The 19,464-nt window shown below is 34.7% G+C and overlaps 1 protein-coding gene across 3 annotated transcripts in view; it reads right to left on the minus strand.

Annotated features, from left to right (window-relative positions):
• The window catches only part of LOC113515672 (terminal nucleotidyltransferase 5C), a 319,218-nt gene that overhangs the window by 129,273 nt on the left and 170,481 nt on the right, over positions 1–19,464 (minus strand). The gene's annotated exons all lie outside the window — the stretch shown is intronic.

Consider the following 19,464-nt stretch of genomic DNA (forward strand, 5'->3'; position numbering starts at 1 on the left):
AAAAACCAAATACGTTAGGATTTAAAAATGATTTTTTATACGTCAAACTAGGTTTTGCCCATGACTTCGTACGAGTTGATATTGGAACAAATAAAAGAGACCACCTTTAGTCTGTGTATGAAGAAATAAAACATATATTAGATTTTAAGTTAGGTTTTTGGGTATATAACTGTGAAAACTGTATCCAATTTGCATCTGTATAGTTTTTGCATGGTGTCAGTACAAATATACAAACTGACAGACAGAAGAATAATTCTAAAAAAATATTATTTTGGCTTCTATTGCTCTTATCAAAATCGCTTATGTATTTTTTACTAAAATATCTCTTTTGTACAGAGTTCGTCTAGTTAAAATTTCATTATATGTATATCAGGATGTTGTTTATATATATGTACTAAATTTTAGTCAAATCTGAATGGATTAATAAAAATAATGGAATAAAAATAATGAAAAAATTTTGTATCAAATCTGATGGCCGTTTGAAGAGAATTGAGAATATTAGTAGAAATATAGGATAAAAAAAATTGTACGCAAGATGTCTTATTCAATACAATACTATTGTACTACTTATTTACTTATAATATTGTACTTACTTATATTGTATACTTAGTAACAACAACGATATTAAGATTGTAAGATTTTTTTTTTATACAACTTAGAATGGCAAACAAGCTGTAAAAGTAACAAATTGACTGTAGAACAATATTATACATATTAAAATAAAGAAAGGGATATAAAACACACCAGTATATTATTAAACTGCTGTACTTTATATAATAATTTACTAAATATATTATAATAAATTACTTGAATTCGCGCCTTGTTTCAAATTACTCTGTAAACACCTTACCCACTACTTTAAAACTAATCTGTGACCTAAAATGGCGGCGTATAGAATCCTAATTTTCCGGTTAATAATCGTTAATTGCTATATTAATAGTTCAACAAGGCCGGAATGGAAAGCGAAGGCTAGCTCTAATGTTCAATAATATGAGATTCTCTCTACATTATAACAATATAATACATATATACGCCGAAACAAGTTGATTTTGCTCTGCAAAAAAAAAACTATTTACCTTACACCAGAAGGAGACTTTATACAAAAGTCAATTGCTTGGGTACCTCTGTCCTATTCGTGTTTCAACCGTGACGCAGTTGTGTTTGCATGGCTATGTTTCAGTTTCAAGGATGGGATATGGTGTGAATCTACTACAGTACAGGGGAATAACATCTGAGTCCTCAGGAATGGCAACGCATGGGGGGTATCATCGAAACAGTATACTCTGTTATGTCCATGGTACTGCTCATGTCTATAGGCGACGGTTAACACTTTTTATCAGGTGGGCCGTCAGCTTGTTTGCCATTCTAAGTTGTATAAAAAAAGGGCATTTTGCTAGCAATGGGGCTGTCAACCTCTATCGCTAACAATTCCTTTCACCCTATCTTCAGGTAGCACTATAGCACTATCAAGCGACATCACTCCCCGTTACTTATGTCTCTTACGACGTAATTACATGGCCCGTTATGAATATTGCATTAGGGAACAACCTTCTGAATATTCATACATGTACTACGAATTAGTATAAGCCACGTGCTACGATTTATTTGAGCTCAGAAATTGAAGTTAATTTCCAATTAAAGTTATTAATATATATGATAAATGGATTCGGCGAAACTAACGCCGTGTCTAGTTGTCAAGCGTGAAGTACATAGGTCTGCTAAAATTAAATATTGATTAGTATTATTAAACGAAATATTAAATGTGCCAGTGACCCACTTATTCATATGAAATGTTAACCATTTATCCATACATCCCATCATCTCTATATATATATATATATATATATATACATATATTATAGTATATATGTCGTAATTATGATCGTAAAAATAAAGACAGACTCGCACTGAAGAAACGAACATATATATTTGTATTATATATTTGTATTCAATATACAAATATATATATATACATATATATGTACGCTGTTACTTCTAAACCAGTCTTTCCCAAAGTGGGTAGTAGACAAAATAAGTTTGGGGACCCCTGTTCTAAACCAATTTGGATTCTTTTTCTTATGAGAAAGGATATACACATATATACTAACAGATTAGTGCTATCAGATTGTAAAATCTATTTATTTACATTCAATAAATAAATATAACGCGTTAAGTATAAAAAGTATTCGAACATCCAAATTTAGTATTAAAAATACGTTTGAAATAAGGAAACGGTTGTAATATTAATAAAGATGAGCGTACCCTCGGACGAACTCTGAATTTTCAATATATCCATCCACAAACATCTATCCCTTAGATATCCCAATCTATTTCTGGCCAGACATATTTTCGAAGCTATTAATTTACATGTCAAAAGGTCCTTACAAAGAACAGGGTGCAACCCAGTAATAAGGGATGCCTCGCGTACGACCGGCCGCGTCCGTCTTTGATTACGTTTTATTTCACACTGCTTTAAGTATTCCGTGTATTGAATTCTGATATTAGATCTTTGGTATGCATAAATCAAATAACTATTTCAACTGCTTCAATAGAACATAATGGAAAAATAATTAGTTTTTTTATATCTACAACTGAATGGCAAACAAGCTAACGGCCCACCTGATGGAAAGTGGTAACCGTCCCCTATAGACGTGAGCAGTACCATGGACATAACAAAGTATACTGTTTCGCCCATGATACCCCCCATGCATTGCCATTCCTGAGAACTCAGGTGTGATTCCCTCTGTACCCTGTAAATTCACGCCATATCCCACCCTTCAAACTGAAACACAGCCATGCAAACACAACTGCCTTACGGTTGAAACACGAATGGGACAGAAGAACCTAAGCAAACCACTTTAGTACAAAGTGTCCTTCCCCTTATTTATTTTAAAAGGTACATCAACAATGTAAATACAGATATTTTAATTGATATACAAGGCTTGCATCTTGAATTTACACCAATTACAGATGTACACAATAATTTCTTAAGTCATCGATTTAAGACATATTAACAAAACTGAAACCAACGTTAGTTTTGTTCAAATTGTCACAGAAACTCTATAAATGAAGTTAATAATAAATTAGAACATTGATCCAATTAATTGATTTTCGATTTGTGCTATTCAACATTAGTAGGCTGTCTTAAATATAATAAAAAACAATATCAGCAGACTGTCTTATCTATGGTTTTATCGGATCAATAAATTCTTTTGATTACTTTCTCGTTGAGTTAAATATACCGTGTATATGTTATTATTATTATGTAAGTCGTTAACTACTCATTGTTGAACATAGGTCTCCCCTATGTGGGAGGGAGGCGTGTTGCCAGTAGTTGCCAAACTTGGCAATCGGGTCTGCAACCGAATTGGGCTTTGATTATGTTTTAAGAGGGCCGCTGCTGCCCAACTCTCGCCGTCTCCTAGTTGCCTCTTATGTCACCCACGGGAGAGGAAGGGGTGGCTTATTCTGTACCGGGATCACACGGCAATATATGTAAGTAGTTTCTGCCATTTGCTTGATCATTTATGTACTATCATACCATAAGCTATATATTGTTATTTGTTTAAGAATATCATCTAGATGCCCTATTTTTAGTATATTAAAAATACGACATATCTCTTAATTTTAAAATTATCATTCATATCATGAATTTTGAGAACCCCGTTTTCATACTTTTGTTTTTAATACTCAGACAATACCATATTAAGAATTTGTTTTCAATTAGTATGATTCTATATTAATATTTAATTAAAACAAATTGTTAGTTAGTCGATCATTTTGTTTATCTATCTACACTTTATTTTACAAATTTCAAATAATAAATACAGTAAATATTAATGAGAAGTGATACAAAAGGCGGCCTTATCATTAAGCAGGCAACATTTGGATGAAGGACTATTTTCAGTAGTTTATGAAAAAACTATTATAAATTATATAAGATTGGAAGGCATAATACCATAGCTCTTAAGAATGGGGCTATGGTATAGCTTCGTCATGTCTATAGGCAACGGATACCATTCTCAATTAGGTGGACCGTCAACTTGTTTGTTATTTTAAGTATCCTAAACTAACCTTACACAGGGAGGAAAGGGATTGTTAGTAATGGGGTTAAATAACCCCATTACTTGCAATATACCCTGTCAGGTCGACCTCCACGTGGTTCCCTCTGGAAACCATCGTGGCTAATTCTAGTCGAATTCGTCAGGATAGGCTAACTGACCTGCTTTCATCTTCATCAGTCATCTATCACTGGTGCCCCGCCAGCGTATACCGTTAGCGCAGGCGGGGTTACTATTTCATTATCACCAATTTAAAAAAAAAAACTAACCTTACAGGTAACGAGAAATATAGCTGTTTTCAATCTTAAATGTAAGTGGTTATTTATTACCTCTAAAGTCTAAAGCTGCAAACGCCAGTAACATTAATACTCCTGACGAGATTAACATTTCACCACCAACCTGACTATAAATTATGTTATGTCAATGAATATTGCAGTTACCATAACTCAGTATTGCGATACTGAAGGTTTACCTACTGTGATTACAAGTTGAAAGAAATACATGTCAGAAAAAAAGAAATTAGGGCCTATTTTTATCTTATTTTATTTGGGGAAACAAACAATTTCTTATTACATCTAGTATATACATATAAGAATATAAATAACATATAAATCAGCGAAGTTTCCACAAGTAAATAGAACATATTTAATATTGAAGAGACAGAAATAAATGTCTCACTCAGTAGTAAATAGCAAGGCATTATGGCAAGAGATAAGGGAATTAAATAACTATAAATATATAAGAGATCGTACCAGTAAGCTTTAATATAAATTTAGAAAATTGTGACGTCAAACATTCTTTGTTTACGAAGCTAAAATTTGGCAGGTGGGTTCTTTAAAACCTATACATACATGTATATTAATAAAGGATTTGACTCCTACGGGAAAGCCAGAGAATAGATCCTACAGTCAAAATCGCAGGCATTCGTTATTTGCTATATATAAACGAAGGCCAAGAAGTGAGTGTTAAACTTTATTAAATACCATATCACATGTTTGCATTCAGGCTACCATTAGACGGTGAGTTGGGCAACATATAATGCAGGGTTCTAAACCTAGTGATTATATTTGAATTTGAATCGATAGATGACGTGTACATTTGCATAGCTTTCCCATATTGCTTATGCATTATGTAACAGCCAGTATTGAGCATGTTTGTTCAACATTTGTTGTTACTGAGGTTTTTCTTCAAATATTGACTTTAATCCATTTCAGAGAGAACTCCAAATTGATTGAGCAGAACTTTTACAACATGCTTCATTCTTTTTTTAAAACATATCTTTTTATTTACGTCTCTTTAGTTTGGTGGGCAATAATAAGTTTTAATACCAATCAGTCTCTCTACTTGAAAATCATAAGCCCAAATGACCAATATTTGACCGAATTATGTTGGGTTACAAGCAAAAAGTCAACCTGATAGTAGATGTCCATGGTACTGCTCATGTCTATAGGTGACGGTTACCACTTTCCATCAAGTAGGCCTTCAGCATGTTTGCCATTCTAAGTTGTATAAAAAAATCTATGCTCACTGTAGTATTCCCAGCATTTATAGTAGGTTACAGCATACTATAGAAGGCTCATTTATCCTTTTCCCGTAGGTGTCATAAGAGGCGACTAAAGGAATTTTGTGGTCGAGGGATGGGGAGCAGCGTCCCTCTTAAAACATCAAAAACCTAACTGCAGTTGTCAACTCGATAGCAAGAGCATAGATTTTTTTATTTATGCAACTTAGAATGGCAAATATACTGAGGGCCCACCTGATGGAAAGTGGTAACCGTCGCCTATATATATAAGCAGTACCATGGACATAACAGAGTATACTTTTTCTTTTTTTTTTACTTTTTCTTTTTAGATAAATAGGCGTCGCATGCAAGAGAGGAAGAAAATTTATATTATTTGGAACCATTTGTGGGTCCTGATTTTGGAAGTAAATGATCTGAAGTACTACTGTTAGTTAGGTATATACATAATCAAATTATGCATAATGATGACAAAGTACCGTCAATCAACTATCGCGTTGATTTATAGCGTAATTGTCATTAATGTATGTAAACATGATAGGCAGGTATAATAAATCTTCTCTGAAATGACGAATTACTATGAAAATTATCTACCTCGTTTATATTACAATGTGCTATACTATCAAGAATGCTATATATACCGATTACGATACGGATATTACATCGTGTGGTCCCGGTATAGAATGGACTATCCTTTCCTTTCCTGTGGGTGTCGTAAAAGGCGATTAGCCCTCTGATTGCGTTTTTTTGTTTCACAACAATAAAACACATTGCTTTAACAACAAATAGCAGTACGAATATTTATTTAGCCATCTAGCGAGATTCTGAGAAACAATATCAATGTAACAAAACAAAAATCGCGGGATAACAACGTCGATAAACATAAAAAATGCGAGCACGTCGACATCGCGGGATGCGTAAAATTAAACCAGTAGATACCGCACGCGAAAATCGCGGATTGCTTGGACAGAGTGGAGGGAGGAGTAGTAACGTTTCTCTTAAAACATTACCAAAGCCTAACTGTTGCCAACCCGCTTGCCAAGCGTGACAACTACTGGAAAAACTACCCTTGTAGGGAAGGCCTATGTTCAGCAGTGAACAGTTAACGGCTGAAATAAAAATGATTAAAAAATAACTTTCAATCAATATTAATGATCGATTAAATTGTGAAGGCACCAAGAAGTAACAAGTAAATAAACTACCAATTATAATATTAATAAGATATATAGGGATAGATAGATAGGGGTAAGTACTAATTTTAATATGGAACGCAACTTAAATTGTAGCTAAGGGCTTTTTTTTATGGGTGATAATGGAATGGTAACCCCGCCTGCGCTAATGGGATACGCTGGCGGGGCACCAATGAAGGGTGATCGATGACAATGAAAACAGGCCAGTTAGCCCATCATGATGAATCCATCAAGAATTAACCATGATAGTTTCCAGGGAGAACCGCGAGGAGGTCGACCTGGTTGGGTATATTGCTAGCAATGGGATTTTTAATCTTCATTACTAACAATCCCTTTCCCCCTGTAGCTAAGGGCTAGCTAGCTTAGGGCTATAAATGACTATAATGTAAATACACCGAAAACCTTGAGACAAGAAATCTGATTATGCTAATAACAATGAAATGTAAGTTAGGCGGAAAAAAAGGACGAAGGAGAATACTTTTTGTATATTTTTGTATCATAAATGTCAGTCGAAGCTGAGACGATAATAATCGTACTGAAATTCAAATTGGATATTTCAGTATTATCCTTAATAATTTTATAAAAGTTAAAGCATATTTGTTTGTTACCTCTTCGTGTTACATTTGGAATGGTCTTTGAAACGACATCAAACATGAACAGACACACACACACACACACACACGCACACGCACACGCACACGCACACACACACGCACACGCACACGCACACGCACACGCACACGCACACGCACACGCACACGCACACGCACACGCACACGCACACGCACACGCACACGCACACGCACACGCACACACAAATCTCGTATACACAAGTAAATTTTATTACTCAATAAAAATAGCTTTGCTAGTCTAAATTAGTATTATATAGAGAAAATACTTGTTTTTTTCTTTTGTACTGAATAAACTAAAAAAAAAGTATTTTTTGCCACTTTTCATTGATAGGTGATGAAAAATGGTAGCTTTCGGCAGGCACCGAATTAAAATGTGACCAACATAATAAATAACCTTCAAGAAAATAGCATATTTCTTTTTAAAAGGTCGGCATTACACCTGCAATGCCTCTGGTATTGCGGGTGATCATGGGCTCTCTTTCCTGAAAACTCCTGTTCTAAAGTCTATATAAATTATTAATATTAATAATAAATAAATAATAATTGAATTTCAGGTGGATACTCATACCTTACATTACAATATAATTCAGTAATATAATTTAATTTAATAAATTAACACTTAAAACAATTCTAATCAAATTCGTTTTACAAAATCAAGTACCTGCAACATCAATACTCTAAAAACAGTAAATTCATTTTTTATTTGATTCGCTAAAGGCTAAATACTTTTAGAGCGTATTTCCAAATTTTCTAGTTGGACTAAGAAATCTGTAGCCTTAGTACTTCATTGTCACATTGTAGTCACAGCTACGCTTGTTAGCTACAATGTGCTAACATGTTTTGCTTGACGAATTGCCATTTGAACAATACGAAACAGTTTCTAATACAAAAAGCGCTCAATAGTGAAATCTGATTGCATCTACCTCGAAACGATATCTAGATAAATTAAAATAATAAAAAAATAAAAAATAGTACATTACTGCAGCGGCCAGCAACTGAGGCATTGATGGACGAACGTGCAAATGTGGGCCGAGGTGTAGCCGAGGCACACATACGTGAGTCCATTAATGCCTAGAGTTGTGGCCAAGGCTTGTATAGTACTTTTCTCAAACAATGTGCGGAAATCAAAAACACAATTTTACTTTTTAAGTTCAATGACGAATAACAAACAACAATATTTTTTCACGCGCCATAATGTTCCTTTGTTTTTTTTCAATCAACAGCTTTCTTTTTGCAAGCCAGTTCGAAATTTAAATAAAACATTTTATTAGTTACCTCCTTGGTAGCCATGTTTCGAAGTAAAAGGTCATTCCATTTTTAAATTCCAGAATAGATATGAGTTTACATACTAATTTATCTGGCCGCAAAACACGACAGATATGGATTTTCATACAACGTTTGCCGGCCGCTGCCCGCATGTATCTGGTCAGTACGGCAATTTTGATTTATCTCTAAGAAGATTGTCCAAATAATGCTCACATTTCCATGCATGTTTGAGAAAAATATATTATTGTTAATATGGATATTTGTGATTTGTTATTCTTTTACGAATTTATTTTATAGCATTTGTATAACAGCGTAGCTTTTTTTTTTTGTTAAAAAAGAGTAATAATATATATGGTCATATCAGCCTTACTGTCAGCTGTCTATTATTGAACATCTCCTGAGTCTCCCCCTATTGAAGGGTTTTGTAAGACTTTGGTGATATCTTAATAGGGACGCTGCTCCTCAACCCTCGACCATTAAGTTCCCTTAGTCACCTCTTACGACACCCACGAGAAAGGAAGGGGTGGCCTATTCTGCCCCCCCCCCCCTTTTTACTTCAATGCTTATGACTATAACTATATACGTGTACAGATGTGGTAGTCTGTTTGTGTAGAAAACGTGTTCAGTAACATTTCGGCCAGAGGATTATTATATTCCTTGGACGAAACCTGGTAAATATTTTTACTTATGCATTTTTTATTTATCGTAGACAATCTATAAATAATATCATTTATTTACTAGAAGGAGAGTTTGTAGAAAAGTTGTTTGCATGAGTCTATTCTATTCGAGTCTGCTACTTAGCAACTATGCCTGAGTAGCTGTGTATCAGTTTGAAGAGTAGGATATATTAGTGAAATTACAGGGTACGGAGTCTAACATATTTTTTTAATAGGTGATAATGGAATGGTAACCCCGCCTGAGCTATCGGTATACTCTGGCGAGGTAACAGTAATGGATGATAGGTGAGAATTAAAGCAGGTCGGTTAGTAAAGAATTCTACGAGAATTGACCACGATGGTTTCCAGTGGAGACCGTGTGGAAGTCGGCCTGATAGGGTATTATTTTTAATGGATGATAATGGAATGGTAACCCCATCCGCGCTATCGGTATACACCGGCGGGGCACCAGTGAAGGATGATAGGTGAGGATGAACTAGGTCAGTTAGCTCATCGTGACGAATTCAACAAGAATTGTTCACGATGGTTTCCATGGGGATCTACGTGGAGGTCGACCTAATAAGGCGTATTACTAGCAATGGGGCTGTCAAACTCCATTGCTAACAATCCCTTCCCCCCCATGGCCTGATGGGGTAGATTGCTAGCAATGCAGCTCCATTACTAACAATCCCTTTCCCCCAGTCAGAACACATTAGCTCTCAGGAAGGCATAAGAGGTATCACGACCATCGCAGTGTATTCTGTAACGACACTGGTTTCTATCAGGTTAATTGTTAGCAACTTCATAATGATAAGTTGCATTAAAAAGTTTCAAGTAACTAAAAAATAGATTAACGACTTACACAATACAGAAACGGAATGCTGCACATTATAAAATAAAATCAATTTGAAAACGCATTTCTACAAATCTACTGTAATATAATAAGTAAATATCTTCAACTATATACCTCAATATAATAGACATTTCGAAGTGTAGAAAGGCAATCTCTCCTAGCAATCTACTGGCGAGGCCGCTTGCATTACTTTGGTATTTGCCACGACCTTGTATGCAATTGGAGAGCGCTTCAGAGTAGATCCACACAAATGCAGACGGCGACCTTCGGATTCTCGTTTTGGGCTGGTTGCAACTTCCTCGCTTATTCTAATGCTTATTTTAGTGTTTCGAATACTCATTGAAATATTTTGTTTATGGTAAGATAGACTTCACTTATTTACGAACAAAAATTTGAAGTATGTATATATATTATGTGTATTAATGTACATATATATACTGCTGTGTGGTCCCGGCATAGAATGGGATAGATGGGACGATATCCACGGTAAAGGAAAGCCACAGTGCTCAACATAAGTCTCTAGTTAAAGATTGTTTGATAAAGAATGCCTAATCCCATTTTGTACCACATTTTATTGGTCAATAAAGTTAAAATAAATATATAGTTGCCACACTTGGCAAGCGGGCTGGTAACCGTAGGTTAGGCTTTGGTGATGTTTTAAAATGGACACTTCTGCCTATTCCTTAACCACTAAGTTCCTTTAACGCCCACGGGAAAGGAAGGACTGGCCCATTCCATACCAGGATTAGACGGCTACATTAAACTTATTTTTAAAATACATTATTAAATTTACCAGAGGGAGACTTTGTACAAAAGTCGATTGCTTGGGTACCACTGTCCCATTCGTGTTTCTACCGTGAAGCAGCTGTGTTTGCATGGCTGTGTTTCGGTTTAAAGGGTGGGATGTGGCGTGAATTTACTGAGTACAATGGAATACCATCTGAGTCCTCAGGAATGGCAACGCATGGGGGGTATCATGGGCGAAACAGTATACTCTGTTATGTCCATGGTACTGCTCATGTCTATAGGCGACGGTTACCACTTTCCATCAGGTGGACCGTCAGCTTGTTTGCCATTCTAAGTTGTATAAAAAAAAATGTTATTAAATGCAAAATTTCGCATATTCAATGTAATTAGTGAGTGTTAATTTTCATCGTGTTTTTAGAAACGTTACGAAACTAAACGCAATATGTGGAAAGAGCATCGTTGCATTCCTCAAGTGCATAATTAGAAAGGATCTGTTTTGTCGAACGCGAAACAGCGGAATTTGTGCAACTTTTAAATTACTTTCAGCTTGTTGTTGCTTCGATATATTTCTATTAAAGTCTGTAATCATCGCACGGAGTACAACGGTACTTACAATCAAAAGTCATTGGCCGACGAGAATGCTTCATTTCTGTTATATATTGCATTGTAGACAATATTGTTTGTACAAAATCAGCTGAGCAAATGTATGACTACGTATGGATTTTGTATTGGGATTAGAATTAGATAAGTTTTGTTTTTTATGTAATATTGAATGGCAAAGAAGTTGACAACCTCTGCCTAATGGAAAGTGGTGAGGGAAAAGGTTTCTTAGTAATGCGAAATAACAGTCTCATTGCTAGCAATATACCCTATCAAGCCGACCTCTACGTGGTCGCTTCTGTTAACCATCGTGCTGAATTCCAGGTGGGTTCATCACGGTGAGTTAACTGACTTGCCTCTTCATTTTCATCTATCACCTTTCACTGGTGCCTCGCTGGCATATACCGTTAGCGCGGGTATGGCTACGATTCCATTACCATCTATTTAAAAAAAATGGAAAGTGGTAAGGGTCGCTTATACATCTAAACAAAATTATGGATGTTTACAGGGTATACTGATAAGTCCATATGATACCTTCCATGTTTTACTATTCCTGAGGATTAATATGTTACGTCGTGTACCCTCAAGATTGTTTAATATGTAGTAGTAGTATAAAAAAAGAACTGTAAACAAAAAACTGTACGCAACTGTAAAAAAAAACATAAACAACGACGGCCATTTTGCGCGCGAACGAGCTGACATTAGATTTGGCGGGACCCTGGGGGAAATCAGGGCGCGAACGTGACCGCCCGTCCGCCATGACAGCTACTCTCGGGAGCAACTGCTCGTGTTCAATTATATGACCATTTTATTCTATTATTTATTTAGTAGCCATATATCGCGGCTTTGTCTGTGAAAATTAAAATTAAAGTGTCAATGATATGTCAAATTTTATTCGTATCCATTTAGTCGTTTCTCTGTGTGTAAGTACTTTATACTTTGTCTATGGTAACTAATGGCTAAATATGAATTTTTTTTACAAATATTTAGGTACATTAATAAATAACTTTTTGCTTGTTACACTGTGCATTTGGATATCAAAAGTAGGAAAACAAATGAGACTATTTCTAGAAGACGTATCAAAACAAAACATATACCAGATTTCAAAATAACCTTTAAAAATCAACATACATCATAAATACGTCATACGTCTTTAAAAAAAAACGTTCACACTCACTTTTATACTTTATCCGTGCAGTAAGTGCTTTATATTATTCTTAATTTCGTGTATAATATGGTATATGTTATATATATGTAAGTATATTTGTTATTTATATATATTTATTCGTTTATTTATGTAATTTTAGTATGTATGTATATCAATAATTGCTAGTACCGCATTCGAGTATTCTGACACTTCCCTATGGTTGACTGAGAGAGAATGCTTTTAGCATTAAGTCCGCCATGTACACATATTTGAATAAATAAATAAATCATACCAGCTGTGAACTGTCCATTGTTGAATATAAGCCTCTTCCTATCGGGAAGTTTTGTAAATAGTTGCCACGCTTTTCAACCAGACTGGCAACCGCAGTTAGGTTTTCGTGATATTTCAAGAGGAATTCCGCCCATTTCTTTACCTTTAAGTTTCCTTAGTTGCCTCTTACGACACCCACGATAAAGAATAGGCCTATTCTATGCCATTATCTATGCCATATTCATCTCTGGTATTACAGACACTAAAAAGCTACTGTGACTGTTTACCATCAGACTGTATGCTTGTTTGCCATCATCGGAGTATAAAAAAAATGTAGGTAATAACTATTTACAAACATTATAACTACATTCCTATTTACGCACATTTAGTGTCAGTAAAATATTATATCTTGCATAGATAAAGAATCAACTAAGTAGTCTCATTTAGCGCTATTCTTTATTTATTTCTCTAAAATGTACATAACACGAACCCTGTTTTGTAATGTAATATATACCGCGTGGAAAAAACTCACGTTCATTTATCGGCTTAAAGTGTTTATAAAACTTTTTGTTTACAGCCACCACGACGCTCGGGTTTTGAATCGTTGAAGCTCTGTTGTTTAGGCGATTTTATTACAATCCGGGCACTACGTGAAATGTAAACGAAATATTTGCCAAACACGCCTTTATTTTAGGCATTTATAAATGGTATATTAAGTTTGAAACTTTTGCGCTACGTGATCTATTTATAACTAGTAAATAAGAGATTTGGCTGTACGGTATGACGTGTGGTGGGGCATGAAAGGAAAAGAACAATAAACATTTTTTTTATAATACAAACGAGCATGCGGCTCACCTGATGGTAAGTGACTACCGTCGCCAATGATCACCCACAACACCAGAGGCATTGCAGAAGTGCTGCCGGTCTTTTAAAAAGGAATATGCACTTTTCTTGAAGGTTATGTTGTCGTATCGTGTCGGAAATACTGCTGCATGATTCCAAAGAGTGGTTATACGTTATATATGTATATAAAGATATAAAATTTATTTGATCAATAAAGTTATTTAAATAAACAAATAATGATGGTGAATATTTCAATTACTCTAAATAAAAGGTATAAAATTTAACCCATGTTACGCCGAAATGATTATGGGATAAGGAAGGGAAAATAACGAAGAGATAATAGACAGGAATAAGCCAGGAAAATTTCGGTTACTATATATTGAATGTGTTAAGACGCAAAATTTATAGAAAATAAACATATTACAAAGTAAAAATATGGCATGTTGACCCGGCATGGAATGGGCCAACCGTTCCTTTAAAATGGGACACCCATAAGTAAGAACGGCGTGAATTTACAGGGTACAGAGGAATAACATCTAAGTCCTCAGGAATGGCAACGCATGGGTGGTATCAAAGGGCGAAACAGTATACTCTGTTATGTCCATGGTACTGCTCATGTCTATAGGCGACGGTTACCATTTGCCATCAGGTGGGCCGTCAGCTTGTTTGCCGTTCTAAGTTGTATAAAAAAAAAAGAAAAGACTAAGGGAATGTAATAGTTGGCAATGTGCAGCAATGACCCTATTGAAACCAAAAGCTAACTGCGGTTGCCAACCCGCCTTCCAAGCGTGGCAACTATTGGCTAAACCCTATATGGGGAAGGTTTATGTTCAGCAATTGACAATTAATGCCTGATATAATAAAAATAAATAAATTATATATATATATATATACATACCAAAATTTTATTTAACTCCGTGCTGCCATTTCACAAACATCCAAACGACTTTAGAAACATTCACGACTGTATTATTAGCAATACCTTAATGAGACTAAATAATTATCATGTAATTTATGTAAAATATGCTAATAGTAATATAGAAATATCTAATGCCTAAATATAAAAGTGGAATAAACAAAATTGAATTATATCTGTAGCGTCGAATCGCTACGTAATCTGTGACGAGCGCATTAAGTTTATTTATTTTAAAATTAAACTAATGACAAAAATCTGTCTAGTGTTAATGACGAAATATTTTTTTTATATATATAATAATAAACTAATGTAAAGTTCTATTATATTTCCGTGTGTGAAAGTGTAAGGTCCTATTTTTTTTATGGATGATAATGGCATAGGCACTAGTGAGGGATGATAGGTGAGAATGAAATGCAGGTCAGTTAGCCCTTCGTAATGAATACACCTAGCATTCAACACGATGGTTTCCACGGGGTCGACCTGACAGGGTATATTGTTAGCAATGAAAAAAAAACTGGTAGACCGCATTACTAACAATACCCTCTCCCCTGTAAAGTCCTATTATAATTTGTCAAGTCTAATGTAATTAGTACATTTTTGCAAAGCTCTTGCAATAATACCCCGTATAATTGCAAGAGCTTTGCAAAAAGGAATTTTTAGTAATGGGGTTAACGACCTCATTGTTAGCAATATACCTTATTAGGTCGAGCTCCACTCCATTCCTCCTGGAAGCCATCATAGTTAGTTCTTGGGCAATTAGTGAAGATGGGATAACTAACCTGCTTTCGTTCTCACCTATCACTCATCACTGGTGCCCCGCCAGCGTATACCGATAGCGTAGATGGAGTTACCAGTCCATTATCATCCGTATAAAAATGCCACAGTATAAAGAACTAACGTTATAATAGACACTAAATGTAAAAGTTGGCAAAAATATTCATATGTTTGATTGTTTGTATATTTAAACAGATGAAGGGATTTTAATGAAATTCATTGAACAGGTACAGGTACGTTATATCCTAACTTATCACATAGGTTACTTAAGTGCGATCAAAGCCGCGGGAAATAGCTATTTTATAAATATTATTAAGATTTGTAACAAGGGGTAAATGTGGAGCAACTGTGCGTTTAGTTATGTCGAGTAGGTACGTTACTATGTGGGTGGTGTGGAGTTCATCGACCGAATATGCGGGCAGTAATGACATCCCGCGGCGTAGGGACGCGACATGACAATGTAAATTGATTATCGATAAAACGCACACAATTTTATTGTGAAGCCCTGATCATTGTGTCCACACGATTAGATTGTATTGACCTACTACTCCGCTTAGTAAATAAAACATTATTACAGATCCCAAAGGTCAAGAGTTCAAATCTCGTCTATACTAAAAACTTGGATTATTTTATTACAAAAAGCAGATTAAAGATAATACTAGAATTAACATTGGAATTAACCACGGACTAAAGTAATGTTACGACTAATTACAAAACATAGTTGATCACTAAACCGTCAACTGTCTATGATCTAAAGATAGACCTTCGAAATATTTAGTTTTACTGCGGTTAACAACCAAATATTTATTTTTGAGGTTATGTTCATTATTACAATAATACAATTATTTGTTTATTTAAACTTTAATGCACAGTAAAATTCTATGTACATTTGACGGACTTAACACCGGACGGTGTTCTCTACCAGTCAACCATTGGGCGAACCGAGAAATAAGTAGGCGGTGAATTATTGAATAGAGAAACATATAATTACACTAATATAAACATACACATAATATATTAAATAAATAAATATATACATACACTAAATACATATATAAATAAATATATAAAATATTATTATATTATATACAGCAATTAAATAAAACAACTGTAATAGGAGAGCAAAAAACATATTCTTCATTTTCTTTCGCATTTAAAATATTATCCATATATTTTTGATTCGACATTGCCATCGACAGGGAGTTCACTCTCATAACCTACAGCCTAAATGGTCGCATACTCGTACAACGCCGTTTCAGAGATGTTTTCTCCCACGAACACTTAGGTTATGGAATGAGCTCCCTGCCGAGGTTTTCCCAAGAGACTACATGGGATTTTTTAAAAGGAAGGTAAAAAGGTTACTTCAGAGTTAGCAACGCGCGTAATACCCGCAGTATTGCAGGCGTTCATAGGTTACGGTAACCGCTTACCATCAGGTGGGCCATTTGCTCGTTTGCTACTTCAGTGGTATGAAAAAAAAGATTTAAATTATAAGTAAGACTGATAAATTAGTGTAATGGTTTCATAAAATATTTGAATTTATATTCCGTTTCACGATACAGCTGCTACGAAATGGCGACAACTACTAATTGTAAAAAATATTTATTACAATAACAAAAAAATATATCAGTATTATTTAAGTCGTAATAACGGAAAGTTAAATAAATTTTTAATTATAATGTCACTAAATTCTTATTTTAAAATTCATTGAATGCGCTGACAATACTTAATCTAAGATGCTAAAATAGAATAGAAATAATCCTTGTTCAAAGAGACTTGTTTACAAGCTCTTTTAAATCGTCAATTTTATATAATTGTACAGCTGGATTTAGGATGTTGTTATCGACTGAGAATCAGCTGGTCATAAATAAAATATGAAACCGAATAGTGAATTTACTGAGTACAGAGGAATAACACCTAAGTCCTCAGGAATGGCAACGCATGGGGGGTATCATGGGCGAAACAGTATACTCTGTTATGTCCATGGTACTGCTCATGTCTATAGGCGACGGTTATCACTTTCCATCAGGTGAACCGTCAGCTCGTTGGACATTCTAAGTTGCATAAAAAACCCGACACATAAGTAAACTCTATCAATTGACGAAAAATTTAGACGTTTTTAAAATAATTTCTGATTTAATTTTATTTTGCTATTTCATTTCATGAATCTCTATGTCACGCCACGGCACAAATGTGAGACCTATCTTTAGTCATTAACTAGCTAACTAACACTAACTCATTTGTAGATAGTCGATTTCCCCGGAGTGTTGACTCTGTAACATAATTGGAGCACTAATCCTGGAAACTTTAGATTGTCCTGTATTCCTGTCTGGCGTGGGATTTCTAATTAGTCACGTTGCAAGCTAGTAATATCCTCACTTTCCTGCCTTTATATATAATATGGGTTCGGCGTAATATATATTTTTTTATACAACTTAGAATGGCAAACAAGCTGACGGCCCACCTGATGGAAAGTGATAACCGTCGTCTATAGACATGAGCAGTACCATGGACATAACAGACTATACTGTTTCGCCCATGATACCCCCCATGCGTTGCCATTCCTGAGGACTCGGGTGTTATTCCTCTGTACCCAGTAAATTCACGCCATATCCCACCCTTCAAACCGAAACACAGCCATGCAAACACAACTGCTTCACGGTTGAAACACGAATGAGACAGAGGTACCCAAGCAATCGATTTTTGTACAAAGTCTCCCTCTGGTAAAATACATATATATGTATCCTTAAATCTATGGTGATACATATTTAAATATATAAGAACTTTGTATTCTAAACTAGATATGAGATATAGAGGGCGTCGTTGTCTCTCGACAAGGTACCAATCCCTTTCGAAATAAGTTATTCAGTTTCGTGAAAACTAGCCTACTTGGCTCGTTATTTACATTCTGCTACACCCTTTATAAGTCGTACAATAGCATCTAACATCCATTCGAAGGTACCGCAGTAATGAAGAGAAATTACAAACGAAGTTGCAAACTAAAATCTCAAGGGAACGGTTTGTGTTCAAATTAATTTTCCAGTTTCCAATTTAGTAAAACAATGTATTCGGTTTGGTTGCCACAAAACAACATATTCTGTAAGACAGCAAATAATAATATTTATTATTATTATTATTATCATTATTTTAATTATTTTTTTTTGTTTCCATTCATTCCTCTTGTTTATTCGTATTTTTTCTTGTTAACTCCTATTTTTGTTCCTTTGTGTACAGCGCCTTGTATCTACAGTGAGTGTAAAAAGTATTCGTACACCTAGGGTTATAATAAAAAAAAATACGAATTTGATAGACTTTCCTCTATTTATTTAATTTAAATCAATACTGTTAAATAGTTTAACATTCCCGCACTTTGTTTATGATAATTATTGTTTTTTTAAAAAAAAAATTATACAACATAAAAATATTTTTACGTTAACTATGCAAATAATGACAAACAAAAAGTATTCGTACATTCATGCTTTTTTAAATGAAATTCTGTATAAATCATTTATTCAATCGAATTTTTCATATGCCTACAATGCCAAGGTCATTTTTAATACGTAGGTATAGATATTAGACGTTTTAGTTGCACTCGTGACAAGTATAGAAGTGTTTAGTTACAAAAATGAGTCGTAAAGCAAAAGAAACGAGTGAAGAGGAGAGAAAAATAATTATTAATTTGCATAATCAATGCAAATCATTATGTGAAATTGCAAAATTTGTCAATAGACCACGTTCAACCGTACAGACTGTAATTGATCGGTTTTCTATTACTAAAACACTAAAAAACAAACCCAGAGGTGGGGCGTCCATCAAAAATCACGCCTCGATTGGATCGGAAAATTTTAAATTGTGTAAAAAAAAATCCAAAAATTAGTGCCCCTCGAGTGTTACAAGAAATTAATAATATCAATGATTGCCATATTTCTGTCAGTACCGTTCGGAACGTATTACGTAGTAACGATTATCATGGAAGAACTGCGCGTAAAA

The sequence above is a fragment of the Galleria mellonella genome, unplaced genomic scaffold (assembly GCF_026898425.1).
Source record: "Galleria mellonella isolate WM207_F2 unplaced genomic scaffold, CSIRO_AGI_GalMel_v1 utg37, whole genome shotgun sequence".
Taxonomy (NCBI): Eukaryota; Metazoa; Arthropoda; class Insecta; order Lepidoptera; family Pyralidae; genus Galleria; species Galleria mellonella.